The sequence below is a fragment of the Hibiscus syriacus genome, unplaced genomic scaffold (assembly GCF_006381635.1).
Source record: "Hibiscus syriacus cultivar Baekdansim isolate YM2019G1 unplaced genomic scaffold, ASM638163v2 tig00000656_pilon, whole genome shotgun sequence".
NCBI lineage: Eukaryota > Viridiplantae > Streptophyta > Magnoliopsida > Malvales > Malvaceae > Hibiscus > Hibiscus syriacus.
This window is the reverse complement of record NW_024061805.1, coordinates 54,277-80,504: the sequence shown is the minus strand read 5'-3', so window position 1 is coordinate 80,504 and position 26,228 is coordinate 54,277. Positions and strand designations below refer to the sequence as shown.

Here is a 26,228-nt window from a genome sequence, read left to right as displayed (position 1 = left end):
GTATGATTTTGAAAAAATTAAAAGTTTAAGTACTAAATAGATAAAAACTGATTGTTTATATATTAAACGTATAATTAACCCAAAATTTTATGCGTGCATGAAGTGTTGTTCTCTTCGTGCTCTCTCGATCATGGCCTCTTCTTCTTTTCTTCGATGTTGCCTTCTAATTTACTTCTTCTTACTCTTCTTCTTCTCACATGTGCAATCAATGAAAACACCATTTCACCCTCGAGATGTTCTCCCTCTATTACCGAGACAGGTTTCATGGCCGATCCTCAACTCACTCAACAGCGCCGTCAACCTTTTGCCAACCTTTGTCGGCTTCGTTTCGTCCCAAAACCACATCGTAAGCTGGAAAGGTGAGTGCTTTTATGAGAACACGGCTTGGATGGAGTTCCATAACAAGAGTGGCAATCACTTCGGTGGTGGAACTCCATATCAAGGTAACACCTTTGACCTTTTTCTTCTTAATATTTGGAGTCTTCTTTGTAATATGGGTATTGCTTTGTTCCAGTTGAAAGTGCTTTAAGTTCTTAATTTCTTCAAAGTTTTTGAAGTGTTCTTGTTTCTGGGTAGAGCTTGGTTTGAGCTGAAAGTGCTTAAAGTTTGAATTTTTCAGTTTTGATGGATCGTTTGTGATGAGAGTGGAAACTGGGAGAGTTCATTATTTGTAACATTTTTCCCCATAAATGCAAATGCAAAAAATACTTGAAAACTATTATAATGCCATCGTTTAGTATTGCAATTTAGTACTATTTGAGTTAGAGAGTATTTTTGTGAAGCTAGAGGATATTTCTTGATAGGTTTTTGTATATCTATGGTAGAATTATTTAGAGTTCTTCAGCACAAAATAATGTGAAAATGATATCAACGTGCTTATCCGGGTTAGCCGATCCCATAGTTGGACTTGCATGGATCTTTATCTATTTGCAAGCCCGTACCGTGTAACATGGGATTATTATTTTCGATCTCGGGAGCATACACTCGAAATCAAGGACTGGGAAGAGAGAGTTGAGCATGAATATGTAAGTTGCCTTTCTCTGTTAGTTTTGGTTCGATCATGCAAACTCATTCATGGTTTTATGGTGTATTTAAATTAGGTGAAAAAGAAGGGAATTTCTATTTTCATGATGCAAGAAGGGATGCTTGGAACACTTCAAGCTCTATGGGGATGTCCCTTTGTTTACTAATACACAATGGGGTGAGAATGCCAATCTTTGGTTTCTCGAGAAACACATGGGGGATACATTCGAACCACGACCTCTGTCTTAGAACGCAAACATTATTGTCGACGATATACACTCGGGAGATTTCATGGTACTATAAAAAATTCGTGGGCCATGGGGTGGTTTCGAGACTCTTGAGAAGTGGTTCTGGATCATATGCTGGTCATAGTGCTATTTTCTTGAAGGATTCTAAGGGGAAGCTATGTGTTGGTGAATCAGGACATGAAAATGACAAGGTAATCTTAAACCTTTTACTTTATAAATCAAGTAGAGTTGTGTAAACACATTATTTTATCGAGCTATGCTTTTGGTCTTGTAAATAGATTCCCATTGGTTTTGTTGAACTTGGAATAAGTTCCATATTGCCATAAAATCTTCATTTCTTTCAATATTGTGACCGAGTAGTAACATATCTGTCCTCTGATGTAGGGAAAAGATATCATTGCCATTATTCCATGGGAAGAATGGTGGAATTTCGAGCTGAACAAGGATGAGGCAGATCCCCATATTGCATTGCTTCCTTTGCGTCCCGATGTTCGAGCCAAGTTTAACGAGACCTCAGCTTGGGAGTATGCACTAAGCATGGAAGGCAGACCATAGGCTATCATAACATGTTATTCAACTAGATAGACACCATAGATGGGAATTGCCCTCCTCCATGGATGCTCACCTGGTATTTAGATATTTACATCAATTCCTTACGTTAAGCTTATAGTGGATGTTTAGTTGGTCTCATACTCTCGTTCTTCCATGTTTTTCTTGCTTTCTTCGTCGTTGCATTTACATATAACAGTGTTGTCAATGCATATGACTCTTCCCCTCTCTGTTTCTTTCTCTCGCTTTGTAGATTTTCAGTTCACAGGATTTGAATGTTGCTCTACAATTATACAGGTAGCTTATGCTATGATAGTTTGGAGTCAAATGTAGCCCAAATATGTTGCTAACTTGTGGAATGAGGGATTAAACAAGAGGCTCGGAACTGAGGCATGGTATATCTTTCTTGATTGGTCAACTTATTGTGGAATGTTAATACAAAATGTAATCTGAATTGTTTGAGATTTATGTCTTGAGGTAGTATGCATTAGTGCTTATTTGTTCTAATTATGGTGTTCACGGCAGGGTCTTAATCTTTCTGATATACTGGTGGAGATTGAAAAGCTCGGATCATCATTTGATCGATTGCTGACCGTTCCTGAACAGGAAGATTGGATATAGTGACGGGAAATCAACCTCGTGCATTGTTTTTATCCTCAAATGTACAAGGAGGTCGGACTTTTTGATCCTATTGCTGACTCTATTCAAGTCACCGAGTTCACGGTGAGCTTGTTTTGAGTAAAGACTTTGTCTAAGTTCGTAGGATTCTCTTCCAAATATCGATTTTTCGTGTATCCATGTGTCGTAACCGTTTTTCGGTTGGGCCCCGAATTGGGCTTCAACTTGAAATAATTGGGTTGAGAGTCGCCACCGACCACTTTAAAATGAATTAGGTGGGTCAGATACCATCTTACCTGATCTGCGTTTTTACTAGAAATGTGTCGGGTTCGGGAGTCGGTTACGATCAATGAAGGATTGCACCCTTGAACCACCCTTTCGGTACCAATTAATTTGTCGGTGTCTTAAATTAAGAAAATTGTAATTTAAAATTAAAAGGTAAAATACGATCACAATTACTTACCTTAGATAGTTTTAAAGGTGTGGTCTTAAAAAGGTCAAAAAACCATGTTAGATAAAAAGGTAAGAAATAAATAAATTAATTAATTAAATTAAATGAAGAAAAAAACAAATTAAATAAAAGATAAGATAAGATAAAGAAAGTAAAGATAAAATAGTAAGTAAAAAATATAAAAAATAAAAAAATAAAGAAAAAGAAAAAATATATAAATAAAACAAATAAATAAAATAATAAAAAAAAGTAAAAATAATATAATATATATATATATATAATATATATAATCTAAAAAAATTAAAAATATATACTAAAGTAAAAAGAAAATACATAAAATGTAAAAAAATATTACATGACAAAAAAGAAAAGAAAAATAACAAAACAATTAATAAAATGAGTAACAAGGGAAATGTGCGTATAAATAAAGTTAAATAAATAAAATAATAATAATTAAAACGTAAATGTAAGAGGCCGAATCAAAAGTAAAAAAATGCTACCTTTTATTTCCTTTTCGAATCGTTACAATAGTTTTGCCTTAGTATTTCCGTTCTTTCATCTGTATTTGTATGTACAATCGTGTGTTACAAATGGGGAGGATTACATGATAGTGAAAAAAAACTATTTTAGAATCATATTAACAATATAATCGTAATGCAACTAGACTCCTGCTCGGTTGTTGCACGTTTGTTGGTGTGGTTGTTGCTTTAAAAGATATGGTGGTGGAAGAGTCCTTCTAGGAGAGAACTCTTGCCAGTTCTATCTTTTAAGAAAATGGGGTGTTACAGCTGCCCTCTTTGTCCTTTTTCGTGGAACAAAAAATAGGACAAAGATAAAAGACACAAAATTTTCGTTCAATGGAGTTGAAGAATAACTTGTCGAATTGAACGGATGACTCCTCCGTCGCGAAGTCGAGTCCATCTTGGAATGATTTGAATCAGAATGTGGCTTCTCGTTGTAGTCCATTTTGGTCTTCTTGATTTAAAGACCTTGGCTAAAAATTCGACTGGAAAGTAATCTCTTGACTCCACAATGTGATTGATATGCCCTCGAGCTGAAGAAACCGAATTCAAAAGTCTTCACTGACAGATAACTTTTCTCGACTTAAGCTAAGCTGACGAAAAAAGGCTTCTTGCTACTAAGGCACGGCTAACCCAGACTTCTTCTCGGCTTGAAAAACCTTGATTGCAGTAGGACAATGTGATTGAGGTGCCATCGAGCCTTCTTCTCGGCTTGAAAACCTTGATTGCAGTAGGACAATAGTGTGATTGAGGTGCCATCGAGCTGAATGGAATTGAACTCGACAATTTTATTGACAGATAACCCTTCTTGCCTTGAGTTATACTGTAAATGATGTGCTTTAGAGCTGAGCATAGTCGAACTCGAAGGCCTTTTGGTGACAGATAACCCTTCTAGCCTTGAGTTATGCTGTAAATGATGTGCCAAGCTGAGTGTAATCGAACTCGAGGGTTTGGTGTTTAAAGAGAAACATTTTCAAAGGTTTTGTGTGTGTGTTTCAAGAGAAACAATTTCGAGGATTTTTTTTGTGTTTCAAGAGAAACTGTCTCAAGAGGGACAAAATTTGTTTCAAAAGAAACTGTCTCAAGAGAGACAAAACTTAGTTTTAAAAGAAACTGTCTCAAGGGAGACGAAATTTGTTTCAAGAAAAAGATATTCAAAGATTTTGTTTCAAGGGAAACTGTCTCAAAAGAGACAAAATTTGTTTCAAGCGAAACCGTCTCAAGAGAGACAAGATTTTGTTTCAAGGGAAACTGTCTCAAAACTCGTTTAAGGGGAACTGATTTAAATATTTTGTGTTTCAAGGGAAACGTTTTCAAGGTTTATGTTTCAAGAGAAACTATCTCAAGGGAGACAAAATTTTGTTTCAAGGGAAACTATCTCAAGAGAGACAAAATTAATTTCAAAGGAAATGTTTTCAATGTTTATGTTTCAAGAGAAACTGTCTCAAGGGAGACAAAAAAATTTCAAGGGAAACTACCCCAAGTGAGATAAAATTTATTTCAAGGGAAATATTTTCAATGTTTATGTTTCAAGGGAGACAAAATTTCGTTTCAAGGGAAACTATCTCAATCGAGATAAAATTCATTTCAAGGGAAATGTTTTCAATGTTTATGTTTCAAGAGAAACTGTCTCAATGGAGACAAAATTTAGTTCCAAAAGAAAATGTTTCAAGGGAACGAAATTAGTTTCAATGAAAACAGATTTGAATATTTTGTTTCAAGGGAAACTTGGAAACTGTCTCAAGAGAGACAATGGTGAGCACGATTCCCTTCGTCGTGAAGTTGAAACCGTGGATGACCCTTTCGTTGTGAAGTTGAGCCTTGGAATTGGATATCCTTCATCGTGAAGTTGAAATCCAAGTAAGTTGTATTGTTCCGAGTCCAATATCCTCCGCCGTGAAGTTAAAATTGGCTCTGGAACTAAGAAATTATTTGTTGATAGCCAGTCGCCCCTTTCGCTGTGAAGTTGAGCTTGTGCTATCTCGAGTCCAATATCCTTCGCTGTGAAGTTGAAATTGGCTCCGAAATTAGGAAATTGTTTGTTGACAACCATATCCTTCGCTGTGAATTGAAATTGGCTCCGAAATTAGGAAATTGTTTGTTGACAACCATCTGTCCCTTCGTTGTGGAGTTGAACTTGTGTTGTCTCGAGTGACACGATATCCTCCGTCGTGGAGTTGAAATCGCAGGTGGCCATTTCGTCGTGAAGTTGAGCCTTTGACTTGGATATCATTCGTTGTGAAGTTGAAATCCAAGTATTGTATGTTACGGGTGGACACGATTCCCTTCGTCGTGAAGTTGAAACCGTGGATGACCCCTTTAATTGTGAAGTTTGGCTTCGAGCTAGATATCTTTCGTCGTGAAGTTAAAATCTACTCTCGAGCGAATTGTGTCGCTTTGAGTTCAATATCCTTCACCGTGAAGTTGAAATTGACTCTGACTGAAACTGGAAGTTTTTTTGTGTCAGTCAGACAGTCACCTTTCACTGTGAGGTAGAGCAACCACCATGTGCTTTGAATCGAGCATCCTTCATCTTGAAGTTGAAATTTGACTTTAAAAGCTGCAAACCTTATGTATACAAAAATGATAAATGTGATGCTTAAGTATGTCTAAGATGCATGTAACATGAATTAGTTCTGTTTTTCCCCTGGATGGAGTCTCGTGCTTTGTGTGCTTGTTCCTGCATATGGAGAAAATGCCTTCAAATGGTCTGATAATTTGCATCAGATGTTTGAATTCCCAAAGATGCCCCAATATTTGATGTTGAATCTAAAAAAATGCCCCAACATTTGATGTTAAATCTAAAAAAATGCCCCAATATTTGATGTTGAATCTTCAAAGATGCCCTTATTGTTCCTGATTTCTTACTTCAGCATTGATTCTAAGCATGAGTTTTGTGTTTGAGAGCCACATGTCATTGCCAAGATCCACTCTGGGAGATGTGTCTTGTTTTGAAAAAAAATGTTTTTCTTTCTTTTTTTATTTTCAAAGTTATGAAAATATCAAAAAAGAGTTTCGAAAAATGTTTAACCAAAAGTTTTGAAAATATTGCCCCCTTTCACGGTTTTACAATTGAGACAAATCATAAAAACTAAAGTTCATTGGATATCAAAGAATTAATTACATTGTTAATACTTCAATAATTTAGTCGTTTGACACGTGCCAAGATCAAATCTATTTTGGGAAATGGTTAAGTAAGGAAAGGATAAAAATATCTCAGGTTATTGTGTTTGGTCAAAGGTTTGGCATTTTTGTTTATTTGATGCTCAAGGTTTGATGGGGTATATTGCATGCTCCTCTATTGGAAATGTTCTCCGATTCCCAGCTTTCATGGTCAAGCTCGGATTATGCGATGCCTTATCAAGGAATTCATGCGATCGCCTCAGCTGCCAATTTTTGTATTTGAGCCACCTTTTTAGGTTTTCAACTCGAATCCTTTTGGTTCAAGACGTCATTCGTAATTTACGTCTTAAACCCCCTTTTGTTATTTTTCTCATCATGCATTAATTACACTATTTTTTGCAAATAAAGATTAATCCTGATGGGCGAGATGAAATATGAATATAGTCTCTTCTGTTTAGAAATCCATGTATGATTAGAATGGAATTTTAAGGAACGTAAAAGAAATAGATAAAAGGCTCAAACAAGTTTAAGGGTGATGAACCAAGGATCATTCATTCTATGTCTTCGATCATATCTTGTTCAATTTGAATCTGCTCGTATGTGTCTCTCTCTTGATGCTCCATGATCTTTGAGTGGAGTGATCCGTAATTCAGAAATGATTGTGCTGATCAATTTCATTGAATCTCAACGCGTCATTTGAATCGAGAGAATCTTTGCATATGCATCTGTCTTCTTTTTTCTTCAATTTCCTTTGTTTTTTTTTTTTTCTCTTTTCTCTTTTGCTTTGATTAAATCTTTGCACTTGGCATTTGGTTCACTTTTTAGTATCTCATCTGAATCAATGTCTTCACTCATGCGAGCAGAGTTTCTCCACCTTGCCCTCCAGTGTGGAGGGTGATTCTTGGTTAGGGTTGAATCAGAAGAAAAATACTATAGGCTCAAAGGGGACACAAGGGATATATTTTCTCCTGTTGTGAAGGGTAAAAGAAAGTCATTCATTATTTCATACATGGAAGCTTTCACAGAAGAGGTATTCCCAGGGGGATAGATTTCAGGATTAATTTTATTCACATGAAACAGTGTAATTAATGCATGATAGAATTATTTCGAGTGAATCTTCTTTCTGCTTCTTTGCCCCCAACATGTCTCAATGTTCAGGCTCCCTACGAGATGCCCCAAGTTGTGTCCTTAGAAGAATGCTCATGTTCAAAGAACAACTCAATGCCTTGGGTTTTAATGGCATAAAAATGTCAATTTTGAGTCTAAAAAGACAATGGTGTGACTTTATTGACTCAAAGAAATGTATGGGTGTATCAAAAAGATAAGGCATGTTAAAAAATTCAAAGGGATGTCATGTCAAATTGGTCTTTTTGGTAATGACCATGAGTTATTTGGGTAAAGAATCAAGGTATTTTATTTTGGGGTTTGAGACAGGATAAGAATGATCGAATCTTGCCATATGTTAAAATCTATAATTCTTGAAGAATTAAAAGAATCCTTAATTCATTTAATATTCGAAGAACTAAAGATTAAAATTTGTTAATTGCTCCACCTTAGAAGTAGCATAAATTCAATCGTTTAAAAGATTAAGCAAACATGAAAGATCAAAGACGTGTTCAAACAAAACAATCCTCTAAGTGCAAATATACGCAATGCCCTCTTCTTCGGCTGTCCATGCCCCTGAATCCATCAGGTTTTAGATCTCGCGCTTCAGCGCTTACAGTTCTCAGAGGAATGTTTGGGGGTTCCTATGTGTAACTGTAAACAGCTTCAACATCGTAGCCCATAGGAGATGTGGACTCTTTTCTCAGATCATCCTGGCAGGCTTAGTCGTACAACCAGCAGATCGGCTCATTCATTGTGATTTCATTTTTTTTCTTTGATGTTACAATCTTGCTTCATGTGGTTAAAACCACTTCATCGAATTCTCCATGAAGAAATTTTATGTTTTGAAATGCTTAAAAATGAAAATATAGATGCAAAATGCAAAAATGCATGAAATGTTCGAGGCATTGATCCAAAAACTGTATGTTATTATAAATAATCTTTATTGGGACAAAAGTTTTTATCTTTTAAGAGATAATAACATATTTAAAGGTACATCCGGACTAAATCCTCTAGACCCGGAACAGGTGACTAGTCATTTGCCTTCATCTTTCACCGATTGAATAAATTATCGAACCGCTCCGGCCTCTCTGGATGAACCGAAAATGTTTGAGTTGTTTTTTGTACTTGTTCCTAGAAGTATCGAATGACTGCATCTCTGGCTTTCATCCTTTGCTGAACTTGTTCTATAACGGAAACATCATTGAAATCCTCCATCAAAGGGATTATCTGAAGTTCATTGAATTTGTCGACAATGGCTTCTAATTCAACTATCGTTTGTCATCTTGTTCTTGTTGTCTTTGAAGGAACTCTCGAGTCAGTAACATTTTTCTCGTCTTGCCCTTGCCATCTTTGTCAACCCATTTTGAAAAGTTGACTTTTGATCTATTTGATTGTGGGCATCATGTCTTCTTGATCGAATGTGACACATAGTTGTCTTGCAAATTGTCCTCATTTTCTTTCTGAGTCTTTTCTGACCATAGTCGGACCCCTGCGTTTTTCACCTCTTGTATTACACCCCTTTGCCCATTAATGCAAATTATTTATGTGTAATAAACTCATTTTTGGTGGATCAACACTCTTTGAATGATGTAAATGAAAAAATGCCAAGAGCAAAATGAAAGGAAAAAAAATTAATGAGATAAGGATAAGAATAAAAAAATGATGAAATTAAGAGTCCTACCCCACATGTTTAATTCCTACCCGGACATGATCTCTATCCGATGCTAATTTCAAACAAATACTAACCGCATATTAGTCTAGTTCGCATGCTTTGAACATAAAATAAAGCAAGAAGTAAAGCAACCTAGGGTTTGGAAATGAGGTTTTAGGGTGGGCTCTAATTCTCTATCGTCTCCTGGGTTAGGTTCTAAAAAATGGTACCGAGTTCTCCTTGCTGGTGCCCCCTTGGGCTTACCAGATCCTTAATCATAAACCCATCACAGGCTTGTGGACTAAGTTAAACTCGAGGGATACATTCCCTTATGCCCATACGAGAATAAATTCACACGAAGACATAAGGTATATGAATCCCGAAGGTTACTTGCTAGGCCCAACCGGTGAATAATTCACCGAAGACGTCACTTTCACCCCACTTAAAACGGGTTCAGAGCTCGGGTTTAGAGCTTTGAACCCGTTTTAATTTGATCGAATAAATAAATTAAAATTTACTATTTTCACATAAAGACAACCAAAAATTAATTATGGCTTGACTCAATTACCTTTCCTCAGTAGAGTCGCCAAGCTGTCCTAACCGTCTTTCGGTTGGGCCTCGAATTGGGCTTCGACTTAAAAATAATTGGGTTAGGAGTCGCCACTGACCACTTTAAAACGAATTTAGGTACGTCGGACATTATCTTACCTGATTAGCGTTTTTACCAGAAATGTGTCAGGTTCGGGAGTCGATTACAGTCAAGGAAGGATTAGCACCCTTGAATCACCCTTTCGGTACCAATTAATTTACCGGTTGTCTTAAATTAAGAAATTGTAATTTAAATTAAAAGGTAAAATACGATCACAATTACTTACTTAGATAGTTTTAAAGGTGTGATCTTAAGAATGTCAAAAAACCATGTTAGATAAAAAGGTAAGAAATAAATAAATTATTAATTAATTAAAATGAAGAAAAAACAAATTAAATAAAAGATAAGATAAGAAAGTAAAGATAAAATAGTAAGTAAAATAATGTAAAAAATAAAAAAAATAAAGAAAAAGAAGAAAAAATATATAAATAAAATAATAATAAAAAGTAAAAATAATATATATATATATTAATAAATAAATAATAAAAATAAAATAGTAAATATATATAATTAATAAACTGATAATAAAAAAACAATATATATATAATCTAAAAAATAAAAATATATACTAAAGTAAAAAGAAAATGCATAAAATGTAAACAATATTACATGACAAAAGAAAAGAAAAATAACAAAACAATTAAATAAATGAGTAACAAGGAAATGTGCGTATAAATAAACTTAAATAAATAAAATTATAATAATTAAAACGTAAATGTAAGATCGAATCAAAGTAAAAATATGTTACCTTTTATTTCCTTTTCGAATCGTTTACAATAGTTTTGCCTTTGTATTTTCTGTGCATTCCTCTGTTTTTGTATGTAAATCGTGTGTTACAAATGAGAAGGTTTACATGTATTTATAAAACTAACTATTTTTAGAATCCTATTAACAATAGAATCCTAATGCAATTAGACTCCTTGCTCGGTTGTTGCACGTTTGTTGGTGTAGTTGTTGCTTTAAAATATATGATGGTGGAAGAGTCCTCTTAGAAGAGAAACTTTGTTAGTTCTATCTTTTAAAAAAATGGGTGTCTACACCATGCTCCAATCCTTATTGCTGACTCTTCTGTCTAAACTAAAACCGACACAGATCAAAGATGCTTATACTCTAAAATTTTTGAGAACGATTCAAGCCGACTGCCAAAGTGGTGCAATGATGCAGATGATGTAAAGCTTCCCTATTGTCAGATTCTAGGGAAGTACCAGATGAACTGCCGGGATTTAATTCTCTGGACACGTACCCGCATATGAATGAACGGTGTCCTTCTAAGCCACCAAAGTACTTCAGGCTACAAAAATGCTAGACAGTGGCCAACCACTACTTTTAGTTCATCTAATGTACTTAGAATCGATGGTACGCAAGATGCCACAAGAAGTTTTGTATCGGTACGGTCGTAAATATGGGGATCAACTAGGAGTTGAGATTTCAGAAATTGATGCAGATTAAACTATGGAAGTCATTTTTTTGTCAAATAAATTACTTTTATGATGGATCTGTAATGTATGTTTGTTTAGTGACATGCTCTTAATTCGAGTATTTGCGGAAAACCAATTGGAACATAATCCAGAATCATTTTCAGTAATGAAGCGAAATAAGTTCATTTGATCTGCAACAGAAATTTTGCAAGTTTATTTGAAGCGACCAGGAGACTAAAATATCAGAGCAGTGTCCTAGGACTAATTTGAACTGGCAATCCTTTAGCTGGGACAGGCATTGGATCCCTGCTGAAACTGTGTCTGAACATGATAAGTTCCATGTGAACCGAGTGATATAATGAATCGAAACAAGGGTTTCAATCCTTGCAAACTCGTATCCTGGACATATCCGAGGCCCCCCTCCGAATGGAATGAAGCAGTAAGGTGGAAGTGAAGCTGGATTTTCGAATCTATTTGGATTGAACTTCGATGGTTCCGGGAAATGGTATCATCCATTTGTGTCATGCCAGTAACCAGAAATCTTGATGCAAACCAGTGACTTATATCAGTGTGACGCATACCAGAGAAAGGATGAATCTGAAATGTTGAAAGAAAACTGAATGGTATGTATGGTTCTACTTACCACCAGTCCTTCGGTATGAGATATTCGCCGAACTCGATATCCTTCACGGCTTTCCGGAAGCCACCGAAGATCGGTGGGAACAGTCTGAGAGTTTCCATGGCAACTTTCCATGTGTATTTCATCTTGGCAAGGTCTTCCCATGTCAGAAGCTCCCATCAAGCTTGCTCTTTGCTATCACTCTTGTTCTGCGACCAGAAATCAACAACATCAGGTCCGTTTTAGCAATACCGAATCATAGACTGATTTTAATCATGTAGAGTTAAGATCGTTTCGATATCACCTGAAGTACAGCTGCATAGACTGCAGGATCGTTAGCGAAAAGTCTCATCAAGAAGGTGAGAAGAACACGAGGTCATATCCAGCAACCATGACGAGCATAACATTGTGAATGATCTCTTTCTCGGTTATCACTTGTTCGTTTTTCTCGTCTCGAATGCTAAGCAGACAAGTGATGAGGTCTTGGCGAGGTGAAGTACCATTCTCTAGATCGACTCTCTTCTCGGCAATGAGATGTTTCAACAATTCCTGGGCCCTTGCACTTGATTTAAGGCTCCGGTTGTAGCGTGTGAAAGGCAGATTAACTGGTATCGACCACATTCCTTCGATCAGTAACGGAACGTCTGCAAGTTTCTCTCTTCTCGCCCTCTTGGACTCCGAATAGGAGAGAACAGATTATGTGAATGTAAGGGTCTTCATCAGTGGCAACCTATCAGACGGGGAAAAACATCACACATGATATGATATTCCCATGTTGGATACAATTTGAAACCATGTTTCAATGTTTATGAGCATACCGTGACATGTTCCTTGCCATGCCAATGCATGTCAAGGTGATTCCTGACTTCCTCGTCCATCTTCCCGATACGCTTCAACGACTCCGGTTTCAAGAATGACACGAGAGCATCACGAACACGCTTATGATCTTCCCCACCAGTTCCAAGATACACCGGTCGCCTAGAATCGCGCTAACCGACTTCACCTGCTGGTTAACGATGCTGCTGCTGTCACTGGCGAATACGAACTTGTTCGCAGCCTGACCGTAGATGAAAACCGCCGGTTTCCCGAACAGGCTCATCTTCGATACCGGACCGTACCTCCTTATCCGCTTCTGGAGCCATTCTTCTGCCGTGTTGGTCCTCATGGCCCTGAGAAGGCCGAGGCTCTGACCTATTAGGGGTAGTCCGAGCGAACCAGGAGGAACCCTTGCCGGCAATCTTTTTCTCAGTGTGAGTGGAAGAAAACAGGGATCAGAAACAGGAGAATTGCGATGAAGATGGCATGGTTGTGTGTGAGAGGAACAATTCCATGGAGAGCAAGCTATTGAGCTTGATTTTGTCGGCTTTTGCAGTGGAATCTTTTCATTAGTGACCTTAATATACCACTACTATGTTTAACAAGATGAGTTTTATATATTCTTCATTGTCTTGAGTATACTTCCCGCCTGTAATTGTGGATGACATGTGTTGGCATGAAAGTAAAATCTTTTTTTTCTTTATTTATCATTTTAAATTTTTTGTTCATTTATTCATTATTGAAAATGACCATTCTTTGTATCTTTTGCGTCATCGATGTATTCATTTAATTATTTAATTATTTTGTAATATTTTATTAATTTAATTTTTTTTAAAACTCACGAAAATATATACAAAACTTTATTGACAATTTTAAGATTTGAGAGTTTCAAGGGTCTATGTTTAAAATCTAAATTGTGAGAAATATTCTTTCAAAAAAACGAACAGATACTTTGAAATTAAACGATCGTCAGAGAAAACTAAAATATTGAATGTTCAAACAATTAAATGGATTTAATTAATTTTGAGTAAATTTCGTGAAAAATCAATCTGAGAAGAAAAAATGAATGAAATGCTAAAATTTTTACACCGACCTGTCATAAATGATAATTGGTGACAGACAACGGTTAATCGACGTAAACAATCGAATGAGTTGATAATTTTTGTAGAGATTAAAATTATATATACTAAAATTTAGTGTTTAAGAATATTTTAAAGTTTAATAACAAATCAGTACTCACCTAAAAGTGACACTATTTAAAATCATAATGATGTTGACCATTTAAAGTAAACCAACTTAAAATTTAATACTATTAAAATATTTTAAAATCTAATGATAAAATTAACACATACCTAAAATTTTATACATCTTATTATGGCATTGAAATTGACATTTAGTAATTTGAAAGAAAAAAAAGTCAAACAAAAAATCAAACAACAGCTGTTTTAGTTACTGTAATATCTATGTAAAGCCAAACAGTTCCTGTTCCAATGTGATTCTCGGAGTGTCTGCTAATTCATACGGTACAAATACACATACAGTGGCATGCTAATGTTTGGAGCTAATTTTCCATTCAAAGGTGACAAATAAATATAATCTCCGAATGGAAGCATATGAGCTTTGATATCGACGGATAAGTTAAAACCGGCCACGGTGACCTGTTCGACGCTGTTATCAGCCTTGGCTGGAATATGATTGCCGCCGTAGCGAATTTGTACAAGTAAAACCCGATCATCAGAGCACTGCAATGAAAGACATAAGAGTTAGTATCTTCCAAATTTTTGAATGAATGCCAACCCTTCTCCCTAAGTCGAAAGGGGGCACCGGGAAAGGGATAGCCGGATAGCGGTTAACAGAGAATTCAGGTGTGAAGATCAGTTTATAGAAGTCTCCTTCCAAGTGCATAAAGCCACACTGAAAATCAGTTTATCTTTGATTATATATTTGTTTCCTGTTAACAAAACCCTACTAAGCCCAGAATTCCCACAAAGCATGAAGATGAAATAGCGAGACACCTGCGCTTGACGCACACTCTGACTCCGTAACTATAGTCCCTCCATATCCCTTGGCTCATGACCCCCAACGATCGAGTAGGGAGTTCAACCACAAACCGACACGAAATGTCTCATAACGAGCTTAGCCTGTCTATCTGCAACTCCTACTATATACGGTCCATCAATCCTTAAAACCGCATGGTGCAAAGGACATCAAGTATATAAGAATCATACCCCTATCCCCTTCCCTCTTCCTCGACTCCGATCATCAATCACTCTACAATTCTCCGCCTAAATAAAAAAACGATGAACTACAACCACTTCAACCATCACATTCCCTCAATGCTGTGACCTCACATTTCCCAAATGGTATGTTAAGACCAATAATGACATATGTCCAGAAATATTACATCACAAAATCTAATAATATTGAATTTTCAGATGATGAAAGCTTCAAAGCTAAATAAAATATCATCTTGTCACAACTTCAGCAATAGAAATAGGACGATACAATCACATTGGATCTACATTGCCTAGCTGGTATTAAATTCCATTAAGTTTACCAATACAAAATTCCATTGCAGAACTAAATCTATGACCCATACCACAAAAAAAGCCAAAACTTTTCAGTCTCCAAATTTATTTATTTCCCAAGTACAAATCATATTGGTAATTAAATGAAATCCCAGATCACATTTGCCACTAAAAAGACTATACACCAAAAGAAGAAGACAGGTGTGAAAAGAAAGTTGAGATTTTTGAAAATTTTACCAGTCTCAAGAACCAAAGCAAAACCAGAGTTTTTTTTCCCTTTCAAAAGCCTTAAGGCTCAAATATCCAGCTAGAATGAGAATCAATCCGGTGGCGACACCCCCACCGACTGATGCTACGCTTCCTTTCTTCAAATACCCAATAACTCCTCCAGCCACGATAATCAATCAATAAGGGATAGAGAAGCAAAAATCATGCATTTTGGGAAGTTTTCTTTTTGGGTGTTTGTTTCTTGTGAAAATTTAAGAGTAAACTTGAGTTTAACAGATCAAAGGGGAAAATAAATTGGAAATCAGAAACGGGGTTTTGGCTGAAGGCTGTTTTCTCACAATGGTGGCTTTTTTCAGGTTTGTGGAATTTTCAGTTGGTCAAAGGCTCCAATGTTGTAATTATATCGTTTAAGCCATTTTTTTTAATAAAAATCTTGTTTTTACCTTGAATTTTCTGATTTTCCGGTATTTGTATTTGAAATTTCATGCAAAAACGGTTGTTAATTAGTTGATTTTTTTATTTGGTGATATTTATTCTAAAAATTTAATCATTTGATAATAAATGTTTAAATTATCGCCATTCAATCTTATCAATTTTAATATCAATTTTTTTTAATTAGTCGATGTTTTTTATTGTTCTTTTATTTATTTTTCTTTTTTATTTTCAATACTTATGATTATAAAATGTTTTCATATTCTTTTATGGTACGTTGTCTTCTGTCTTCCGACATATTTTTCAGACGTTCATTGTTTTCACTTATTCTTTTTAAGGATTGATTCGATATCATCACATCTGATAAAATGGTGTTTATATGGTATATTGTTGATTTTTTCTGTTTCGGACCCTCACATTGGATTTGAATACTTGTTATGTGTAAGTAGTTAGTTTTTTACGTCACTCGAATTTGATTTGCAGTTTATCGGTAGACCTTCAATAGCTTTATTCCCTTTTGTAATTCGTTTAACGATGCGATCAGATCTGTTTGTATCTATCTTTGTTCAAGTTTTTTTTGTTAGATTTTAATCTTTTCTTATATGGTCATTATGTAATCTTAAGTTCCTAGGACTTTTTCAACTATTATAGAAAATTGTATGTTTAATTTATGATTATAATTGTAAATTTTCTTTATAATTGAGATATTTTTTGTTTTAAGTAAAATAATAACTTTATTAAAAATATCCTGCCATGTGCTCGGATTCAAAAACAATTTCTACACGTTATGTGATTTAAAGTCAAAACTAACGGATTGGTTCAAGTGGTAAGCAACTTGATATCATTTAAGTAAAGTTTCGAATTCGAGTTTTTATGTAGGTAGAAAATCCCTGCTTAAAGACTTACCTACCAAAATTAGGTGTACAATACGAATTGGTCTAGATTAACCAAGACAAAACTTTAAAACGAAGATAAAAAAGACGAAAATATGAGTATAATCTGTTTAACAGACATCATATTTGCTACTTATTTTGACCATTTAATTTTTAAAACTTTTAATTTTCAGTCATTCATCGATAAATAGATAAGTGATGATGACTAGTACTTTGTTTTACTTGGTATAATTATATATCTAGTTCTCTATATCTATATATTATATTAATTCTAATTTCAAATAAATTAATAAGTTTAATTATTTATAATTACAAATTAAATTAATTTAGTCCTAATCATAAAAATACTTATCTGTTTTAAATAATTTGATAAATTAATTTATCTTCTTTAATTTTTAAAGATTTGATCATCATAATTTATAAAGATTTTAAAATCTTAATATTGAGATTAATTATTTAATTGAAATAAAATTAGGATTAAATTGACATAACGTATAAATATTAAGGATTAAATGTGTAATCATAACAATTTTATTAATGGTAGCATCCGTTAAATGTTAATTGAAATATTTAAATAGTAAGATAGTCTAATTGACAAAATTGAAACGTTGATAGTGAAAGAGAAAAGATACAATAGTTAAGTGACCATACCAGTAGTTTACCCAAAGAAAAGGATATATTATATTTAAGGATAAATATATTATACATCACCCATCTATCTCTCACTCTTATTTGGTTACTAAATTTAAAAACATTTAATTTATTCACTCCACTTTTCAAATTGCTGATGCTCTAGTCATTAGGTCATTAATTAATTAAATGTGTTATAATGGAAAACAACGTCAAAATGATGTAGTATTGAATTTATACATGAAATTAAATTTAGACTAAAGTAATCTCGATTTGATCTAAATAAAATGTTATTTTTCTTTTTATTCATTTTTTTCTTTTTTTCCCCTCTCTTTAATCTGAACATATTCAGATTCAAGCCATCATGTGGTCATCTTTCTGACCATCACAACCACATTCATGAGAGTCCAACGACTCTCAAAATTTCACATTAAATGTGTCTCATCATTCTAAACGTGAATCTAATTTTCATTTGATCGAAAACACACAAAACCTCATAAACTTACCATTGATATCATTGTCGTCGTACGCAACCATGCTCCTTCAATCATCATTTGTACTGATACATATACTAAATGAATGTTCCTTTTCTCCCTTTTTTTAATATTTAGTTCAATTTTTCATAAAATCAAACTAAAAGTCACAAGAACACAAATTAAAGTCCGAACCAAATAATTTTGATATGTATTCATTTCATTATTAAATCATTATATGATTGAGATATGTTATTATTCACTATCTATATTACTTCTTACTGCTGAGATCTTCGATCATAGCCCCGTATTTACTAAAACTTAAGAACTCGATAATATTTCCATGTTTTTTACTTGTTATTTTCATTCTTATTCTTATATTGGATGTATATGATTGTTGTGTTTTAATTTTTAGAGTAATAATCGTTGTGGAAAGACTTGATAATTGGAGAAAAAATTGCGTTCAAATATGAGAATAGAAATATTCAAAACAATGAAGGTGTACGTTCGAGTTGAACGACGGTTGTGTTAAGTTGGTGATTGAATCTATTCTAACTGAGTGGTGAGTGTAACAACCCGATTTTCAAAATAATATTTAATTGAAATTGGAGGTAAATTGTGAAAATGGGTGAAATTAAGTGACTAAAGTATAATTTATGAAAACTTGTATGTCATTTTCAAAGTAAAGGAAATTCAGGGACCAAGCCCTGAATTTCTTCTAAAAGTGTCGGCAAGTTTGTTATAACTAACGTGTTTTCTGATTTCAATCAGAAAACACAAAAGCTTTTCTTCAATTTTCTTCCTCTCACACCTCCATTTTCAAGTCCGATCCAAACGCCGTCCGAATTCCGATCGTTGTTTTGAAACCACCGTTGTGTTCATCATCGAGCGAGGAACAAACCCTTCAAATTAATTGAAGCGAAACGCGGCCAAACATCGGGAATTTCCAGTCAAAGTAGCGACGGTTTTGTTAGCTCTATCGCCGAGGAAATCTTAAATTCACCGCTGATCGTTGCTCCGTTTACGACACCTCCCGCACCATCGTGTTCCTTGTGCCGTTCCGAGTTCACCGGTGTCAACCTTGTCCACCGTAGACGGCGGCGCGTGAGGAGGTGGTGCAGTCAAAGATTCGGCGGATTTGAAATCGAGTACTCCGCCGTTCAAAAATTTGAACCGATCGTTGTAAGTATCTTGAAATCGCTCAAAATAATTTTTAGAAATTTTTCCGGGATTTTTAGGGCCCCGGAGGACGCCTCACGCGCCACACGCGCCGCCGAAGGGCGAGTGGCTGCTGGAAACCGGTTTAACCGGTTTTCAACCGGTTCTGACCGGATTGACCGGTTTCAACCAGTTCGAACCGGTTTGACCGGTCTGAACCGGTTTAACCGGTCTGAACCGGGTTGACTGGTCTGACCCGACCCGACCGTTGACCCGACCCGACCCGACCGTTGACCCGACCCGACCCGACCGTTGACCGTTGACCGTTGACTTTCTTTGACCAAAACTTAAAATGGCTTTGACCGAGCATTAAACGACCGTTAATCTTTTCCGAGTATACCTAACCTGATAGTTTTTGACGTGCCGAATCTGTTTCCGTGGTCCGTTTTGTCAAATTCAAATCTGAAGGTCTCCAAATCTACGGTCAAAGTGGTTGACTTTGACTTTGACCAAGAATTTGAATTTTCGAAAAGTCATACTTTATGTTTTTCGATGCCTTGATTCCGATTCCGCAATTCGTTTGGCCAAATTCAGACTCGAAATACCTCAAATTGATAGTCAAACTCGAAAAATGCGTATATACTTAAGAAGTTTAGCTTTGAACAATTAAATAGGATTTGAGACTGATAAATATTATTGTTTGAAGGTACAAGAGACTCTCCGGATCGTTTGACAGCTCGACCCAGCTCTTCTAGATCAGTTAAACCACGTGTGCCAGTATTCACCCGTTCGAAAACTGTAGCAGAGCGTGGTGAAACCAACAATCAGTAGATTTGTTATTTGAATCTATTGTCGAGGTGTGTTCCCTACTTATTATTGAACTGTTTTATTGGTTTTAATATGTGGTACACCGAATTCATTGGTTATTGTTTTATGGATGCACCAATTTAATGTGACAATTTATGGAATATGGCTGCTATCTAATTTTTGTTTTGAAATGGTATATGATTACCATGTTTTGGATTTATGGAATTTATGTCACGGTGCAATTGAATTTTGGAATTGAATTACGATGGAATAGCTCTGATCAAGCTAACTGGGCCTAATGTGACTCTTGAGGGCCCCAAGATGTTTCATTAGGTCGGCTTTCCTTTGTTGTGTGCTTAGGGTAAGCTATATGGACTTATTGACTTGGGCTTAAGGATACAAGCTTCAGAGCCTATCATTAAGTCGGCTTTCTTTTTGCTATGTGCATAAAGTAAGCTATATGGAAAATAATTTTTGGCAACTACTGATGGTGTACCAGAAAAGGGTTTAAACTATGATTTTCAAAAAGTTAAACTCTTTTACGAATTTGTTAGATTACTGGACTATGATTTGTACCTATTGTGATTTTATGGAAATGTTGGGACACACTGAGCCTAGCTCACCTTTTGAAAATGTTTTCCCCTTTCAGATACTGTTGGTTATATACCTTGGTTCGAGCACTTGGAGGATCAACATATCTCTTGAAGTAAATCAGATTGTAATGTTTTGATCTGGCAAGTTGACTTTATTTTGGTGACATGAACCTTATTTTAAAAATATCGGATTTTATAATGATAACTCTTTTGCTAATACTGCTCGGTTTATTGTGATTTTGAATTTGAAGACATGTTTTAAATTAAATTATTATTTATTTGTACTATATTTACGAGTTGGATTTTGATAGTATAATTTGTTTTATAATTTCATGTTATTTATAATGTGATTTTATATTGATGGAATAACGGTTGCGAAAAATGTCTTTAATAATCATAATGTGATCCACTAGACTTAGTCGAAACTCATAGGCCGGGTCTAGGGGGGTTACATTTATTGGTATCAGAGCTTTTGGTTTTTAACCCTCGGACTGTGTATGAGTCCACATTGAAAATACGGTTTTGAAATATTTTACAAAACGAGTTACTAAGGCCATGTCACAAAGTTATTAAGATTTTAACTATGTTTGAGACTCCAAGTGCTTATCTAACCCTAAGTTTTATCTTCTGTAGTAAATTTGAGATCCATCAAAATGAGTGCTAGACGTAGTCGTCGAACTAGCCGTGGACGAGGTCGAGTGGCTAGATTCGCAGATCCGATCGATGAGATACGGGTAGATCCCCCACCTCCGATAGATGATCATGCTCCTACGACCCCAACGGATCTGCCTCCTGCCGCTGGTATTGGCATGACTACACCGATAATAGGAGCGACCGATATTGAGTCAGAGTCTACCGGAGTTGCTTTGGATGAGAATTTTGGTAGACAATTTCTGCAGTTAATACAGGGAGCAGTCAGAGCTACTGGTGTTGTATCTGAGGTTCCTATTTCGCAGACTTTGATTGCCAATGGAGTTAGAACTTTTGGGGGACAGATAGGTGGAGCTCCTACTGAAGCTGAGGATTGGCTCCAGGATACAGAGAGACGCATGGATCAGTTGGGTTTGGACTCAACTAAGAGATATCAGGGTGCTGTGGCGATGTTAGATGGCAATGCCTACACTTGGTGGGAGTCAGTGACCAGTAGTGTTCCTACCGATCGTTTGACCTGGAATTTCTTTAAGGATCGCTTTCGGAGCCGTTTTCTGGGAGAGCACTACTTAGCTCAGAGACGAAAACAATTTCAAGACCTGGTTCAGGGAGACATGACTGTTTCTGAATATGAGATCGAGTTCCTGAAGTTGCTGAAGTATGGATTCAGTATGGTACCTATGGAGAGAGATCGATGTCATAAATTTGCCCTTGGACTCAGATGCGAGCTGCGTAGGCAAGTTGTAACCTATCAGGATGAGATATTTGATGTGCTGGTGGGCAGAGCCAAAGATGCGGAAGAGGTGGAGGTTTTAGCTTCTGGTAGAGAGCGTGTTGATCAAGATCGATCTAAGAAATTTTCAGGCCCGATGGAGTCATCATCACAGTCCGGGAAGAGGACTCGTACTTCAGCCCCTCAGAGAAACAATACATGTTTCAGGCCTGCAGCATCCTCACCTTTAGCTGTCAGTCGAGGCGGTTCCTCGTCGTATTATAATGGGCCCTTTTGTGAGTATTGTGGTAAACAGCACTCAGGAGAGTGTCGTAAGAAGATGGGTCTTTGCTATCAGTGTGGATCTAGTGGTCATTATCGGAGGGATTGTCCTCAGTTAGTTTCGTTTGAGCAGACCACTACCCAAACTCCTGTGCATTCGCAGACTACAGTACAGACCCCAATTAGAGATCGTAGTCAAGGAAAGACTCGAGGATCAGTGTCCAGGACAGACAGTAGAGCCCGACCTCAGCAAAATAGAGGGCCAACAGCTTCTGAGGCTAGACAGCCAGCTTTAGTTTATGCAACTAGACGTCGTGATGACAGAGATGAGCCTGAGGTTATTGCAGGTACATTTACTATTTATTCTACCCCATACTTTGCATTATTGGACAAATGGCTCCACTCACTCCTATGTATCGAGCTCAGTATCTCGAAACCTTCAGATTCCGATCGAGAACACTGAAAATACTGTTACAGTTACAAGTCCAGTTGGACAAGCGGTATTAGTGAATAAAGTATTTCGGCGTTGTCCTCTCGAGGTTCAGGGAGAAATTTTTCTCGCTGATCTTATGGAACTTCCTTTATGGGAGTTCGATCTAATTCTTGGAATGGATTGGTTGAATAAACACAAGGTAAAGTTGGATTGCGAATACAAGCGGGCTACTCTGAAGACTTCAGATGGTCGGACTGTTGTGTTAATTGGTGAACGGCGTGGTTATCTCTCCAATATAGTTTCAGCGATGGAAATTGATCATATGATCCGGAAGGGATATGAGACCTTCATTGCTTGTATTTTGAACACCAAAGGTGCATTGTCCACGATCGAGGAGATTCGTACAGTTAGCGAGTTTCCTGATGTTTTTCCGGAGGAGTTGCATGGGTTACCTCCTGATAGAGAGGTAGAGTTCGAGATTGAGACTTATCCAGGATCTTCACCTATTTCTATGGCACCTTATCGTATGGCTCCAAAGGAACTTAAGGAGTTGAAAGTCCAATTACAAGAATTATTCGATCGAGGATTTATCCGACATAGTACTTCACCATGGGGAGCTCCAGTTCTATTCGTGAAAAAGAAGGATGGGTCGCTAAGATTATGTATTGACTATCGTAAATTGAACAAGATGACGGTCAAAAATAAATACCCATTACCCAGGATTGATGACTTATTTGATCAATTGCGAGGAGCTACTGTATTCTCTAAGATTGATCTTCGTTCGGGGTATTATCAATTGAAAGTTAAAGGATCTGATGTTGCAAAAACGGACATTCGCACTAGATATGGTCATTATGAATTTTTAGTGATGCCTTTTGGTTTGACGAACGCTCCTGCAGCTTTTATGGATTTGATGAATCGGGTATTCCGACCATATTTGGATCAATTTGTGGTGGTCTTCATTGGCGATATTCTGATCTATTCTCGTACTGAGGCAGAGCATGACGAGCATTTGAAGATCGTTCTGCGGACTTTGAGAGAGCATCGTCTATATGCCAAACTAAGCAAGTGTGAGTTTTGGCTTCAAGAAGTGTCATTTCTGGGGCATATTATTTCTGCGTGAGGTGTTCAGGTTGATCCCAGCAAGATAGAGGCTATTATAAATTGGAAACGACCTAAGAACGTATCTGAAATCCGCAGTTTCTTGGGCTTGGCTGGTTATTATCGACGTTTTGTTGAGGGCTTCTCGATCATTGCTTCTCCTTTGACAAAGTTGTTAAGGAAGAATGTGTTGTTTGACTGGGGCGAGGCACAACAGGAGAGCTTTGAGAAATTAAAGGCGGTTTTGACTCAAGCACCGGTGTTGATTCAACCAGAGTCCGGGAAGGATTTTACAGTGTATAGTGATGCTTCACATTCAGGACTTGGTTGGTGTTTTAATGCAGGAAAGTAAGGTGGTGGCTTATGCATCCCGTCAGCTGCGACCGCATGAGAGTAACTATCCTACTCATGATTTAGAGTTGGCAGCAGTAATTTTTGCCTTGAAGACTTGGAGACACTATCTTTATGGAGAGAAGTGTTACATTTTCACAGATCATAAGAGCTTAAAGTATCTTCTGACCCAGAAGGAACTTAATTTGAGACAGCGTCGCTGGTTAGAGCTCCTAAAGGATTATGATTGCGTGATTGATTACCACCCTGGTAAAGCTAACATTGTAGCAGATGCTTTGAGTCGAAAGACGGTATCAGAGTTGAGGTCTTTAATGGCCAAGATGAATTTATATGACGATGGCACTTTGTTAGCAGAATTGCAAGTTAAGCCGACCTTGGTTGATGAGATCAAAGCTAAGCAGCCCCTTGATAGCTCCTTGCTTTCCATCTTTTGAGCAAGTAGAGCAGGGGACAAACACAGATTACGCAATTAATCAGGATGAAGTTTTATGCTTTAAAGGTAGATATTGTGTGCCTGATGATGCTGAGTTGAGGCAGACTATCCTTACTGAGGCTCATAGTAGTCCATATGCTATGCACCCCGGAGGAGATAAGATGTACCGGAATTTGAGAGAGAGGTATTATTGGATTGGTATTAAGAAAGACATATCTGACTTTGTGGCTAGGTGTTTGATTTGTCAGCAAGTTTAGGCAGAACATCAACATCCATCAGGTTTGTTACAGTCTATCAAGATTCCTGAATGGAAATGGGAGCGTATTACTATGGATTTTGTTACTGGCTTGCCGATGACTCCTTCGAAAAAAGATTCAGTTTGGGTGATTGTTGACAGACTTACAAAGTCATCTCACTTCATTCCTGTGCGAGTAAATTATACTTTGGATAAGCTGGCAAGATTGTATATTTCAGAGATTGTCAGATTGCATGTTGTTCCATTGTCTATTATTTCTGATCGAGATCCGAGATTTACTTCGAGATTTTGGAAGGCGTTACATACGGCTTTGGGAACAAGATTGGATTATAGTACATCCTTTCATCCACAAACTGATGGTCAATCTGAGAGAGTAATTCAGATTCTGGAGGATATGTTGCGGGGTTGCGTAATCGATTTTCATGGTAGTTGGGAGAACTTTTTGCTGTTGGCTGAATTTGCTTACAATAACAGTTATCAGACCAGCATTCGTATGGCACCCTATGAAGCGCTCTATGGGCGTAAATGTCACACTCCGATCTGTTGGACTGAGTTACGTGATAGGAAAACGTTGGGACCTGAGTTAGTGCGAGAGACGGAGGACACAGTCAGATTAATCCGTGACCGGCTGAAAGAGGCATTTGATAGGCAGAAATCTTATGCAGATCAAAGAAGGAAGGATATACAGTTTGAAGTGGGAGATCGGGTCTTTTTGAAAGTTTCACCCTGGAAGAAAGTATTGAGATTCGGGCGTAAGGGTAAATTGAGTCCAAGATTTATTGGACCATTTCGTATCTTGAAGAGGGTAGGACCTGTTGCATATCAGCTTGAGTTGCCTTCTGAGCTAAGTCGTATTCATGATGTCTTTCATGTATCAATGTTGAGGAGATACCGTCCAGATCCAGGTCACATTATTCAGGTTGAAGAAGTAGAGTTGAGACCTGATTTGTCATATGAAGAGGAGCCCATTCAGATCTTGGAGAGAGATGAACGAGTTCTTCGGAATAGACGAATTCCAATGGTCAAAGTTCAGTGGAGTAATTGAGGCCCCTCAGAAGCTACTTGGGAGACATTGGAGTCAATGGAGGCTCAGTTTCCTCAACTATTCTCATAAGGTAAATTTCGAGGACGAAATTTCTTGTAGAGGGGGAGAATTGTAACAACCCGATTTTCAAAATAATATTTAATTGAAATTGGAGGTAAATTGTGAAAATGGGTGAAATTAAGTGACTAAAGTATAATTTATGAAAACTTGTATGCCATTTTCAAAGTAAAGGAAATTCAGGGACCAAGCCCTGAATTTCTCCTAAAAGTGTCGGCAAGTTTGTTATAACTAACGTGTTTTCTGATTTCAATCAGAAAACACAAAAGCTTTTCTTCAATTTTCTTCCTCTCACACCTCCATTTTCAAGTCCGATCCAAACGCCGTCCGAATTCCGATCGTTGTTTTGAAACCATCGTTGTGTTCATCATC

General features: G+C 36.6%; 2 pseudogenes; one reads left to right on the top strand and one right to left on the bottom strand.

Annotated features, from left to right (window-relative positions):
* The first annotated feature begins 128 nt into the window (after positions 1-128).
* Positions 129-11,246, top strand: LOC120209533 (annotated as a pseudogene).
* On the bottom strand, positions 3,775-14,698 carry LOC120209383 (annotated as a pseudogene).
* Between the last annotated feature and the right edge of the window lie 11,530 nt (positions 14,699-26,228).